The sequence below is a fragment of the Danio rerio genome, chromosome 5 (genome assembly GCF_052040795.2).
Source record: "Danio rerio strain M-AB ecotype USA chromosome 5, GRCz13ab, whole genome shotgun sequence".
In the NCBI taxonomy this organism is placed as follows: domain Eukaryota; kingdom Metazoa; phylum Chordata; class Actinopteri; order Cypriniformes; family Danionidae; genus Danio; species Danio rerio.
This window is the reverse complement of record NC_141025.1, coordinates 7200538-7212500: the sequence shown is the minus strand read 5'-3', so window position 1 is coordinate 7212500 and position 11963 is coordinate 7200538. Positions and strand designations below refer to the sequence as shown.

Below are 11963 nucleotides of genomic sequence, written 5' to 3'. Positions count from 1 at the left end.
TATTTCCTTTCTCTGGTAAACATCATTTGGGAAATATTTAAAAAAGAAACAATAATTCAAAGGGGGGCTAATAATTCTGACTTTAACTAATATATAATATTTTTAAAGTTCAAATCAAGTTTCTTCCCACCAACGATATATATTTAAATGTATAAATTCAATATCAATTTAGAAAGTGAGAGCAAATTAAAAAGGAAATCTGTGGAACTAGTTACTAAATAATAATTAGTTGAAATATTTCATGAGCATAGGACACTTTTATTTTAAAACCCAAAACTTATGAATCCTTTCAAATTATTGAAGTGTAAATTTTTTTTAAAGCACTTTTGGTTCATTCCGCTGTGGCGATCTCTGCTGAATAAAGGGAATAAGCCAAAGGAAAATGAATAAATGAATTATTAAAACCAAAGATGTGCTTGATTGCTCTGCTTAGAGTTAACATAAACTAACATTATTAAACTTAAATAATGTAACCTTAACAATAAGGAATACATTTTGTTATAAATGTATTACTGAGGCGATGCAGTGGCGCAGGAGGTAGTGCTGTTGCCTCACAGCAAGAAGGTCGCTGGTTCGATCTTCGGCTCAGCTGGCCTTTCTGTGTGGAGTTTGCATGTTCTCCCTGTGTTCTCATGGGTTTCCTCCGGGTGCTCCGATTTCCCCCACAGTTCAAAGACATGCGGTACAGGTGAATTGGGTAGGCTAAATTGTCCGTAGTGTATGAGTGTGTGTGGATGTTTCCCAGAGATGGGTTGCAGCTGGAAGGGCTTCCGCTACGTAAAAATGTGCTGGATAAGTTGGCGGTTCATTCCGCTTTGGTGACCCGGATTAATAAAGGGACTAAGCCGACAAGTAAATGAATGAATGAATGCATTACTGATTGTTTGTGCTTGTTAGTAAATATAATAGTTAACATTATGGCTTATTTTAAGTGTAAAATGTTACTTTTGCTGGTTTAAAACTATGTTTTTTGTTTTGTTTTTTGCAGCTTAACAGCTCCTATGACTTCACCTTTATGGTAAAGAGCAGCTTGGACATTCTGCAAGCCTGCTTTTGAGATCAGTGGAAGAAAGGAGAATGTGAAGGTGAGAAATCAACCCCATTTTTTTTTTTTTTTTTACTGAATATACACTCGATATTCATTAGACTGTTTCATAAAGTTATAGTTGATGTAAAAGCTGACTAATGTAAAAAAGTGGCTTTCAAAATATAAGAGGGAAAGCTGCTGTAAGGAGTTCAGTTTTGGCTGAACAGCTTTTTTATGCAGTAACCGAAGTTGCAAAAGTCAAAAGAAAAGACAAGCCTGTTGAAGCAATCTCTCTGTAGATGAAGGGCTCAGACTGTGCAAATGCTTTTTAAGTAACAGAGGATGTTTAGATTCAAATAATTGTAAACAACTACACACTACCTGACAAAAGTATTGTCACCCATCCAAGTTTTAGGAACAACACAAAATAACTTGACTTCTAGTTGATCATTTGGTATCAGAAGTGGCTCATTTGAAAGGCAAAGGCCTCTAGATTACGCTTATTTTACCACAATAAAACATGATAATGACTTGATTTATTATTTTTTTCATTAGGACAGTAAGCTCTGACTTTGCTTAGGCAAAAGTCGTGTCACTGAACAGAAATAATGTCCAGTATAGAATATAAAGTCCTGCTGCAGTGGAGACAGAATGAATATTGTGTCTAACTCCATCATGAGCTTGGAGGACTGCATCCATACATCTCTGCAATGACTCAAATCACTGATTAATAAAGTCATCTGGAATGGCAAAGAAAGCGTACTTGCAGGACTCCCAGAGTTCATCAAGAGTCTTTGGATTCATCTTCAATGCCTCCTCCTTCATCTTACCCCAGACATGCTCAATAATGTTCATCTCTGGTGACTGGGCTGGCCAATCCTGGAGCACCTTGACCATCTTTGCTTTCAGGATCTTTGATGTGGAGGCTGAAGTATGACAAGGAGCGCTATCCTGTTGGAGAATTTGCCCTCTCCTGTGGTTTGTAATGTAATTGGCAGCACAAATGTCTTGATACCTCAGGCTGTTAATGTTGCCATCCACTCTGCAGATCTCTCGCACGTACTGAATGTAACCCCAAACCATGATTTTTTTCTTCACCAAACTTGACTGATTACTTAGAGAATTTCTGCACAAATACTGCAGTAGGTCTTCTGCAGTATTTGTGATGATTGGGATGCAGCTCAACAGATGATTCATCAGATAAATCCACCTTCTGCCACTTTTACAAATGATCAACTAGAAGTCAAGTTATTATTTGTTGCTCTTACAACGGGGATCGATTTTGTCAGGTAGTGTAAGTTGTTACATCTTCTGTAAATCGTGAAAAAAAGATGTTTAGGCCCAGTTAAGACTGCGTGATTTTAGCCCCGATTTTGACACACCGACAGATTTTGAGAAATCGCAGACAAATGTCTAAAATCACAGGCAAATCGGTGCTCGTTCACGTGAGTGACAATCACACAGTATGAACTATCAAAGATGCGATCTGAGAGAATCGCTGATGAGTCGCTGATGCCTGTGAGATATTACGCGTGCTAAATATCTGGAGCTGTCGGCAATTCAAATCATGCCGTGTGAAATGAGTTTTGACTGAAAATAACATCGACGATTGCCTACAGCCAACGAGAGAGCAGCATTCACTAGACTAGTGTGTGTGTGTACCTGCAGGCTAGTGGGAGGCTGGGGGAGAAGTTAAAAGTGCTCCTTTTCAGTTTATATGGACCCAAGAAATGGAGGAAAGACTAGTAAATTTGGCAGTAGCACCCGTGTCTGTTTGACATGTCATGTGAGCAATATCACAACCGGGTCAAAAAAGAAATTTGAGGAGATTCCCTTTAAACCCAGGTGAGCAAATATGTACATTTTCTACCCCATTAAAGGCTTCTTTCTCATTATGTAGTTAATAACATTTACATTTAGTCATTTAGCTGACGTTTTTATCCAAAGCGACTTACAAATGAGGACTAGTAAGCAATTTACACAACTATAAGAGCAACAATGAATAAGTGCTGTAGGCAAGTTTCAGGTCTGTATAGTCTAAGAAGGAAAGTATTAGTAATATTTTAGTAATTTAGTAATTAATTTTTTTTTTTTGCAATTTTTTTTTTTGTACTTTTTTTTGCAATTTTTTTTAGTACAGTTAGTGGTATATCCAGAGAGGCAATTGCAGATAAGGAAGTGAAGTGGAGACTAAATAGTTGAGTTTAGTCGTTTCTTGAAGACAGCGAGTGACTCTGCCGTTCTGATGCAGTTAGGGAGTTCATTCCACCAACTGGGCAGATTGAATGCGAGAGTTCGCGAAAGTGATTTCTTCCCTCTTTGGGATGGAACCACGAGGCGACGTTCATTCACAGAACGCAAGTTTCTAGATGTTGCATAAATCTGCAGAAGTGAGAGCAGATAAGAAGGGGCGCAGCCAGAAATCGCTTTGTAAGCAAACATCAGAGCTTTGAATTTGATGCGAGCAGCAACTGGCAGCCAGTGCAAACGGATGAGCAGCGGAGTGACATGTGCTCTTTTAGGTTCATTAAAGACCACTCGTGCTGCTGCGTTCTGGAGCAGCTGAAGAGGCTTGATAGAGTTAGCTGGGAGCCCGGCTAGTAGAGAGTTGCAATAGTCCAGTTTGGAGAGAACAAAAGCTTGAACAAGGAGTTGAGCTGCATGTTCAGATAAGAAGGGTCGGACCTTTCTGGTGTTATAGAGTGCGAATCTGCACGATCGAGCAGTTCTAGAGATGTGGTCAGAGAAGTTCAGTTGGTCATCAATCGTTACTCTAAGGCTTTTTGATGCAGTAATGGTTGCCCCAGTCATCTGGATTGAAAAGTTATGGTGTAGAGTCGGGTTGACAGAAACTATAAGCATTTCCGTTTTTGCGAGGTTCAGCTGAAGATGATGATCTTTCATCCAGTGTGAAATGTCCAACAGGGAGGCTGAGATGCGAGCTGGAACCGAGGGATCGTCAGGATGAAAAGAGAGGTATAGCTGGGTATCATCAGCATAGCAGTGGTAATAACAAGAGACATACTACGTGTTTTTGGCTGTGAGACGTATTTTGGACGAAGTTGTCGATTCTTCCTATTGTAAAGTCATGCAATGTGAAAGCTCCTGTCGCCGATCCATCTTGCAGTGTAAACAAAGCAGTGACAAAACACGAGCCCAGATAGTCATGCAGTGTGAACTCGGCATAAAAGAGCAAGGAAATTTTCACAGTATGTCTGATAATATTTTTTCTTCTGGAGAAAGTCCTATTTGTTTTATTTTGGCTAGAATAAAAGCAGTTTTAATTTTTTTAGTAACCATTTTAAGGTTCATATTATTAGCCCGCTTAAGCAATATTTTTTTTAATTGTCTACAAAACAAACCCTTGTTATATAATGACTTGCTTTTAACTAACCTAGTTAAGCCTTTAAATGTCACTTTAAGCTGTATAGAAGTGTCTTGAAAAATATCAAATATTATTTACTGTCATCATGGCAAAGATAAAATACATCAGTTATTAGAAATGAGTTATCAAAACTATTATTTTTAGAAATGTGTTGAAAAAAATCTACTTTCCGTTAAACAGAAATTGTGGAAAAAATATACATGGGGTCAAATAATTCAGGAGGGCTTTCAACTGTGTACTGTACAGTATAATATTATCATATTCACTCGAGAAAGCTTGCATGTAAGGGAAACAGGCTTGTAAACAACCCCAGTATTTTGTATTTCTGTGTGATCTGTCCCTTTAAGTGTGCACCAAACCCAGTCCACCTGATGTTAAACGAATAAAAGGTAAAAATAACTGTACCCTGGTCAGTAGGGGGTTCCCATGTCCTCCGTCTTGACCCCGTCACTAACCCACTCACTAACCAGGCTTCGTCCCACAGAGAAAGGGACACTGTGACACTATAAATAGAGGAGAGGAATGGAGCTGATATGTTGAAGGAAAGCAGGAGGGGGGCATGGAAAAAGGATTAAGGCAGATATTCGGCTGGTAATCGGGCTGTTCTTGCACTGGATCTCTGACTCAGGTAATCCGGATAGCAGCGATGTCTCCCGGGAGTTTCGTGTGATCTTGATGACAGTATAATTGGCGTGGATGTTCTCATTTGCACTCTTTCTGTTTACCTCTCGTTATACTTCACGTTCTCTTTTCCCCTGAGGATGGGAAGTGTGTTTGTCATTGGAGGTGAAGATGGGATGACTGGGTGTCATGTTCGGGTGCTTGTTTCCTGATTGGAAGGAGCATCCTGATTGGCTGATCGGACTCTCTTATCCAATCAGAGTCTTATTTGAGTTCAGTCCCTGGCAACTGTATTTGCAGGTGGTCTGGATTTAAATTGAAGCTTCTGAAGACTTGCATGCAAATAGATGCACGGTTAAAGAGATAGTTCACCCTTAACCCAAAATTCATTATTATTTTCACTTGTTGCAAACCAGATTGACTTTCTGGGATCACTTTATTTTAATGGTCTCTGATGGTGGCTTGTTTTTTTGGCTATAAGTTCCATTGCAACTACAGAAGAAGCTATTTTGAAAAAAAAAATGAAAGGGGGGGGGGGGGGTGTGGAAGTCAATGGTTACAGGTTTCTTCAATTATTTGGTATATTATACTACACTGTAAACTGTAATGTTGCCTTTACTTAAACAATAAAGCTGACTGAACATTACTTAAAATTTAGCATTTTAGCACCTAAAAATATGAGTTCATGTAACTTATATACAATGAAAATGCATAGACATAAGATATAAAGTATTGTAAGCTCAAAATCACAATCCTTTGGAAAAAAATAGGTTGTTTTTAATGTAGTCTTGACTGTAAAATTCTAATATGTGCAACCTTTTAGTGCAAGGTCTTTTTTTAATCAGAAAAACAAGGCTTCATGTATAATTATTCACCATAATGAGAATAAATGGCTACTTACTTTTCTTTTAAAATATTTTTTTCATAGTATATAATTACACACAGAGACTGAACTGAACAATTTAAGTATAATAAATTGAACATACCAAACTGGCATGTTAAATAAACTTCAATATGCAAGTTTTTGGAGACTCCGTTACTCAATTAAATTGAGACAACAAGTTTACTCAATTAATTTCATTCAGTCAACTTATTAGGGTTTTCAGTGTACAATCATAGGTAGAGGGTGAACAAACTCCAGGCTAAAGCAAAGATATGCACTTTGCTTTAATGCATAAATATTTGTGATTGAATTCTTATATCACAAACCTCTGTCAATATTTTTAATACAAGTCATTATTTTAAAGATTATGACTTAAGCATCTGATTTTACCTCATAGAGCTTCTGTGATTTCAATTCCTCCGTCTCACTCACGCGCCCTGCCCATGATGAGAAACAAGGCTATATGTTGACCTTTTTAATAGGCTATAGGCCACTATAGTATCATTTTGTTTTACATATAGTATTGCACTCATTTGCAGAGATGTTTTATAGTTTATATAGCTATAAAATGAACGCCTCAGTTTGGTGCTGAGTTATCATTATGCAAAAATCAGGTAAATTATTGGATTAAGGCTGTATTAAAATATATCTTTTATAAGAACTATTATCAATAACTGTAATTTTCCAAAAAGTTTGTTGTATTAGGTGTATGTATTTTCTTTTACCCATGTTAACAATTTTAATTAAATGCCAGCTCAAAATTAGCATGTAGCTTAAAACATAAACCAGCATTTTTGATGCCGGATTTGGGTGTCACAAAATACTTTTTAAACCAATGTTTTTAATTATTATTTAATGTGAAAAGCACTTCATACAAATTTTATTGTATTCATTACATCACCTTACTGAAAAAAACTATCAATTTCCTCTACGTAACATAGCCGTGCGCATTTTGTGCAAACTTTTTTTCACAGCTGCCGATCTAGAGACGGCTATGGTCATCATTATTTTAAATATCTATGGAAAATACTGATCCTGGACCAGCAATTCTGAGCAGCTTTTCATCAATCAGCAACTACAATAAGCAGCAGGTGTAATCCCAACGGTCCTACGCCACCCAACCCGCTCCGAGCTGGTATCGAACCGGCGACCTTCCGCATGGGGTTTGGTTGCTCTAACAAGGAGGCTAAAGACCATGGCCTCTAGCATCTGTCGCTAGAGCACCTTTAGAGGTCAGAGGAGAAAGGTTTACCTGCACAGCACTTACTTGCTGGCCTCCGTTACACAGGCATGGTTTGAGTGAGAATATACGGCAATGATTAATTAATTTATTTTTTGCTGCTGTCTCTGTGGTCTCTGGCCAGGGGAGGGCTTAGCCGGTGTAATGTGTGCGACAGATCAAGAATAAGGCAAGGATCAGTTACTCTTATTTAAGCTTTTTACTCAATTGAAACAATATGTAACAATAATAAATGGGAAAAAAACGAAATAAACATTTATAATTATTATCTTTAAACAAAAACAACGAGTGTAAGCCAAATCAAAGAAATTAACAAAACAAAACAATCCTTAAATCTAAAATCTAAACTAGGCGTCAATAAGAAACACAAAATGAAAACCGAGATCTTCAGTGTATACGACACAAGAACTAAACTAATTAAACTACAAAACTCAAAACACTCAAACTAATCTAACAAAACATCAATCCAAACTAAAACAAACCGGATAAGTCCGTCGAAGCTTAGTTTAGAATCACACAACAGCCATCATATTATGTTACTTAAAGCCAACGAAGTTCAACAAGCAAACTCGAATTATCACAGTAACTGAGATAAATCACAAAATAGACGGAGCATTTGCACAAACAAATTGCGTGGAGCACAAGGGGAACGCCGAGGCAGGGCGCACACCACACACTGGTCTGTCAGGGCTTTAAATCCTTGCAGCTCGTCCTGGGATTGGTGGAACCGAGAACGTCATAATGATGATGGACAGAATAATAAACCAATAAGGAACCTAAGGGTTGAGCAAATGGAGAGGAGGGTGAAAAAAAGACAGAAAGAAAACATAAATCATAACACTGTTGTAAACACTAAAGTTTACTACAGTATTTATGACTTTTTATTGGTTCAATATAGTTGATTCTACAGTATGTGGTAGCATTCATTAACAAAGTGATGTAAATACTAATATCTACAGTATAATACAGTTTACTATAGTATGATGCAAAAGCACATCTCAACAAAGTCTCATTAGAGTATCTGTAGACTGCTTACACACTGCTCCACCAGCAGACATTCCAAGAAACGTTATAAGAAACTTTGAAAACATATTATAAGAAATTTTGCAAGTACATGCTAACTTACATGAACCCTAACCCCAACCTTAATACTCTAATGAGAATTAGTTGGCATGTAGTTGCAATGAAACTTTAAATCAACAAAGTGTGTTAAAGGGAGCATCAAAATGAAGTGATTTCTGTGTGAAGTCAAGTGAAGTTACTTTCTTTATGCTGTTAACAACTAAAGAAGTTGTTTTAAATAAAGCTGAAAACCTGTAATCGTTGAAATTATAGCATTTGTTTATTCCTACTATGTAAGTCAATGGTTACAGGTTTTTAAATTTTTTAAAAATAACTTTTTAACAGAAGAAACTCATAAATGTTATATTTCTAAGGGAGTGTAAATAGTAAACATCCATTTTAGGGTGAACCACGGCTTTAACTTTCAACCCTGCTGAAAAAACAACGATGATTGAACCATTAAAGAGTTTGCAGCTGGTTATAATTGAAATATACTGGTTATAATTAAAGTGTATTTGGTCATTATACAAATCAGTACATCCTGTTGGAATATATTGTGTATAGTTTACACAAATATGATTTGGTATTAACTGTTTCAACACTAATAATAAGAAGAAATGTTTCTGTGAAAAGGTTGAACAAATAAATTTGAACAAATTAAGTTTTTAGCGTAAGGATGGGATGGTGGCTCAGTGATTAGCCTTGTCACCTCACAGCAAGAAGGTCACTGGTTTGAGTCCTGGCTGGGCCAGTTGGCATTTCTGTGTGGAGTTTGCATGTTCTCCTCGTGGGTTTTCTCCATGTATACTCCGGTTTCCCCCATAGTCCAAACACATGCGCTATAGGTGAATTGGGTTAACTAAATTGTCCAACCTTGGCTCATTCTGAAAAAGTAGCCCATATACATTTCTGGAGAGCACCAAATACCTGTTGAAGTCATTTTTATTTTTGCCGTTTTAGTTTTGAGTCCACCAGATGCCGATGTGTACACTTTTTGAGATCTTAAATTTCTCTTGCAATTGCCATTCGCACCTGCTATTCTTACATAAATCCACCAGAGGCCGCTGTCGACTGACTGACTGACTAACCGACTGAATGACCGACCGAAGTGCGCCTGTTTTCGCGATCGTTTTAGAACTTCCGATTCAGTTATATATGGAAGAAATTACTAGGAATACTGAACGGCAAAAACAGTCAAACTACTTGCTCTACAAACAAATGTTTGCATGACTTTACTGACCAAGTAGAATAATATAATAAAAAAAATTGCAACATCAAACAGCGTAATGAGCTGTTTTAAATGTCTAAAAATGAATGGAAGTGAATGAGACTGAAAGTATCGAGCCAAAAAAACTCAAGTGGCTGCGCCTGCTCGTACGTGGGGAATAAGGTAAATACCTTGAAAACGGTTATCGTCCCATACCTAATTAGCACAGGACGTTAAGCCCTGCTCACACTGTGATATTTCAGCCATGATTTTGTCATCTTGAGACAAATTTGGGAAATCCTAAAAGATTTCGAAAATTCTAGGCTAAAATCAGTGATTTGATCTTTGGTTTGACATGTTCACAGATTGTCGCTTAATGCCCGTTGTGATCAGATTTTTCCTCCGATGAAGTTATGACAGTGTCAGATGAATTCAGACACTTTGCTGCTGTAATAACAGCTGCAATGAGCACCAGTGGGAGCACCGATTTTGATGATGCAATCCGTGCGACAATTCAAATGACCGTGGGAAAATGTCAAAACTTGCAAAATTGCTGCAAGAGATTGTTTACGTTTGCTGCGAAGAGTCATTTCAGAACGTGAGATAGTGAAAGTATCACGGGTGGATGACGTCAAACTCTGTGGGCATTTTCTGTCTTGCGTCTTCGTTATTATTCAGATTGACATTATGACAGCTGAGATCTTACAGTATGACATGGGAGCCATGTCCGTGCTGTCGGACATGCTGCAATCGCAGACATCCCAAGTTGGGAAAAGTCATTTCCGGGGGATACAGAGTTGATTTGCGGGGGTTGGGGGGACTGAGCGACGTACCTGGTAGGGGGGCGTGTGCGCGCGAGACGTACCCGAAGAGCATAAGAGCGGTGGGAGTTCCACGCGCGATGCGAAATAATGTTACCTCAAGAGTGGTGGCTACGAGGGATGTGGTGGAGAGAGGGCTGTGCAACATATTTAAGGACCGGCCAGGAAGCGCGAGATTTCCGGAAGATTATCATTCATTTGCGGGCATCCGGGAGTGTCTATGCATTTGAGGGATACTCCCGCAACTTCCGGGAGACTTGGGATGTCTGCAATCGGTTAGTGTTATAAATATATCGCACAGTTTGAGCAAGCCTTTAGTCTTGTTTTGAATCTGCCACTTTGCTGACACACAGGCATTTGTAGCTCCGCCTTCTTTTGAAATGAGCACATTTGAATTTAAAGCGACAGTCACCAAAACACCACAATTATCAAAGCCTAAAAGGGGCAGATTCAAAGAGTTATAACACATTATTTGTGGTATTTTCAGCTGAAGCTTAACACACACACACACTCTAGGGACATCAGAGACTTATTTTACATCTTGTAAAAAGCGGCATAATAGGTCCCCTTTAATACACAACATTCGACTTGATACAAAACATGAATGCCATATGTGCAAAAAGAAAATGGGCAGCATTTTCCAAAGAGACTTTTTTTTAGGCCCTCAGGCTCTCGTTTGTGCCGTTTATCTCAAAGAAGTAAAACACAAAGGGGCCAAAAGTTATGCCTCCTGTCCTACTTAACAGAATCCGTGACTCTCCGGGGTGACCGAGGTTACAGAGCAACAATAGCATGTGAGACCTGAGGTCAGAAGAGCCACAGGAGTGATGAATGAACAAGAAAATCACACCAGTGTCTGCGAATTTCACTGCAGAAATACAGAAGGAAAGAGTGGGAAGGAAAATCTGGCCATGTTTCATTGGACTGTTTTATGATATATTAAACTTTTATAATGCACAGCAAATTCAATCAACATTATTGTGGAAAAAGCATTGTGCCACTCTAATAAATATTTCTCATATCAGGTTTATTTTTGAAAGTCGGTTTCTTTTTTTGTTGTTGTTGTTGGCTGTTTTAATGAATCTAGCATGTATTATATTGTGTTTTGCTACAGTCGAAGACAAAATTATTAGCCCTCCTGTTAAATTGAAATGATTTTTCAAGCATTCCTAAGTGCTGTTTAACAGAGCAGGGACATTTTTCTAACATTATTTTGTAATATGTTTTTATTTTCTTCTGTAGAAAGTCTTATTTCTTTGATTTTGGCTGGAATAAAAGCAGTGCTTAACAATAATATTTAATGTCAATTTTATTAGTCTCTTCAGAAATATGTATATTTTTCAGATTGGCTACAGAACACTATTGTCCAGTGGCTAACCTAATTAAGTTACATATTTTACCTAATTAACATTCTTAAGCCTTTAAATGTCACTTTAAGCTGGTATCTTGGAAAATAACGTGTAAAATGTTATGCACTGTCATGACAAAGACAAATTAAATTTATTAAAACTATGTTTAAAAATTGCTGAAACATCAAGCTTAAACATCACTTGGGAAATATTTGAAAGCTAATAATAATGTAGAATTTAACCGTATATGGGGATACTTCTCAAAATGCGTTCATTCATTCATTTTCCTTCAGCTTAGTCCCTTAATTCATAAGGGGTCGCCACAGCGGAATGAACCGCCAGCTATTTCAGCATGTTTTACACAGCGG

General features: G+C 37.8%; 1 protein-coding gene across 8 annotated transcripts in view; it reads left to right on the top strand.

The window, feature by feature from the left end:
* msi1a (musashi RNA binding protein 1a) overlaps positions 1–11963 on the top strand; it is a 143354-nt gene that overhangs the window by 25806 nt on the left and 105585 nt on the right. For 3 of the 8 annotated variants that reach the window (NM_001443418.1, NM_001443417.1, XM_087251844.1), the window contains 1 exon segment: positions 989–1085. The exons of 2 other annotated variants lie outside the window; for them this stretch is intronic. The gene's annotated coding sequence lies outside the window, so the exon portion shown is untranslated. 8 annotated transcript variants of the gene reach the window in all.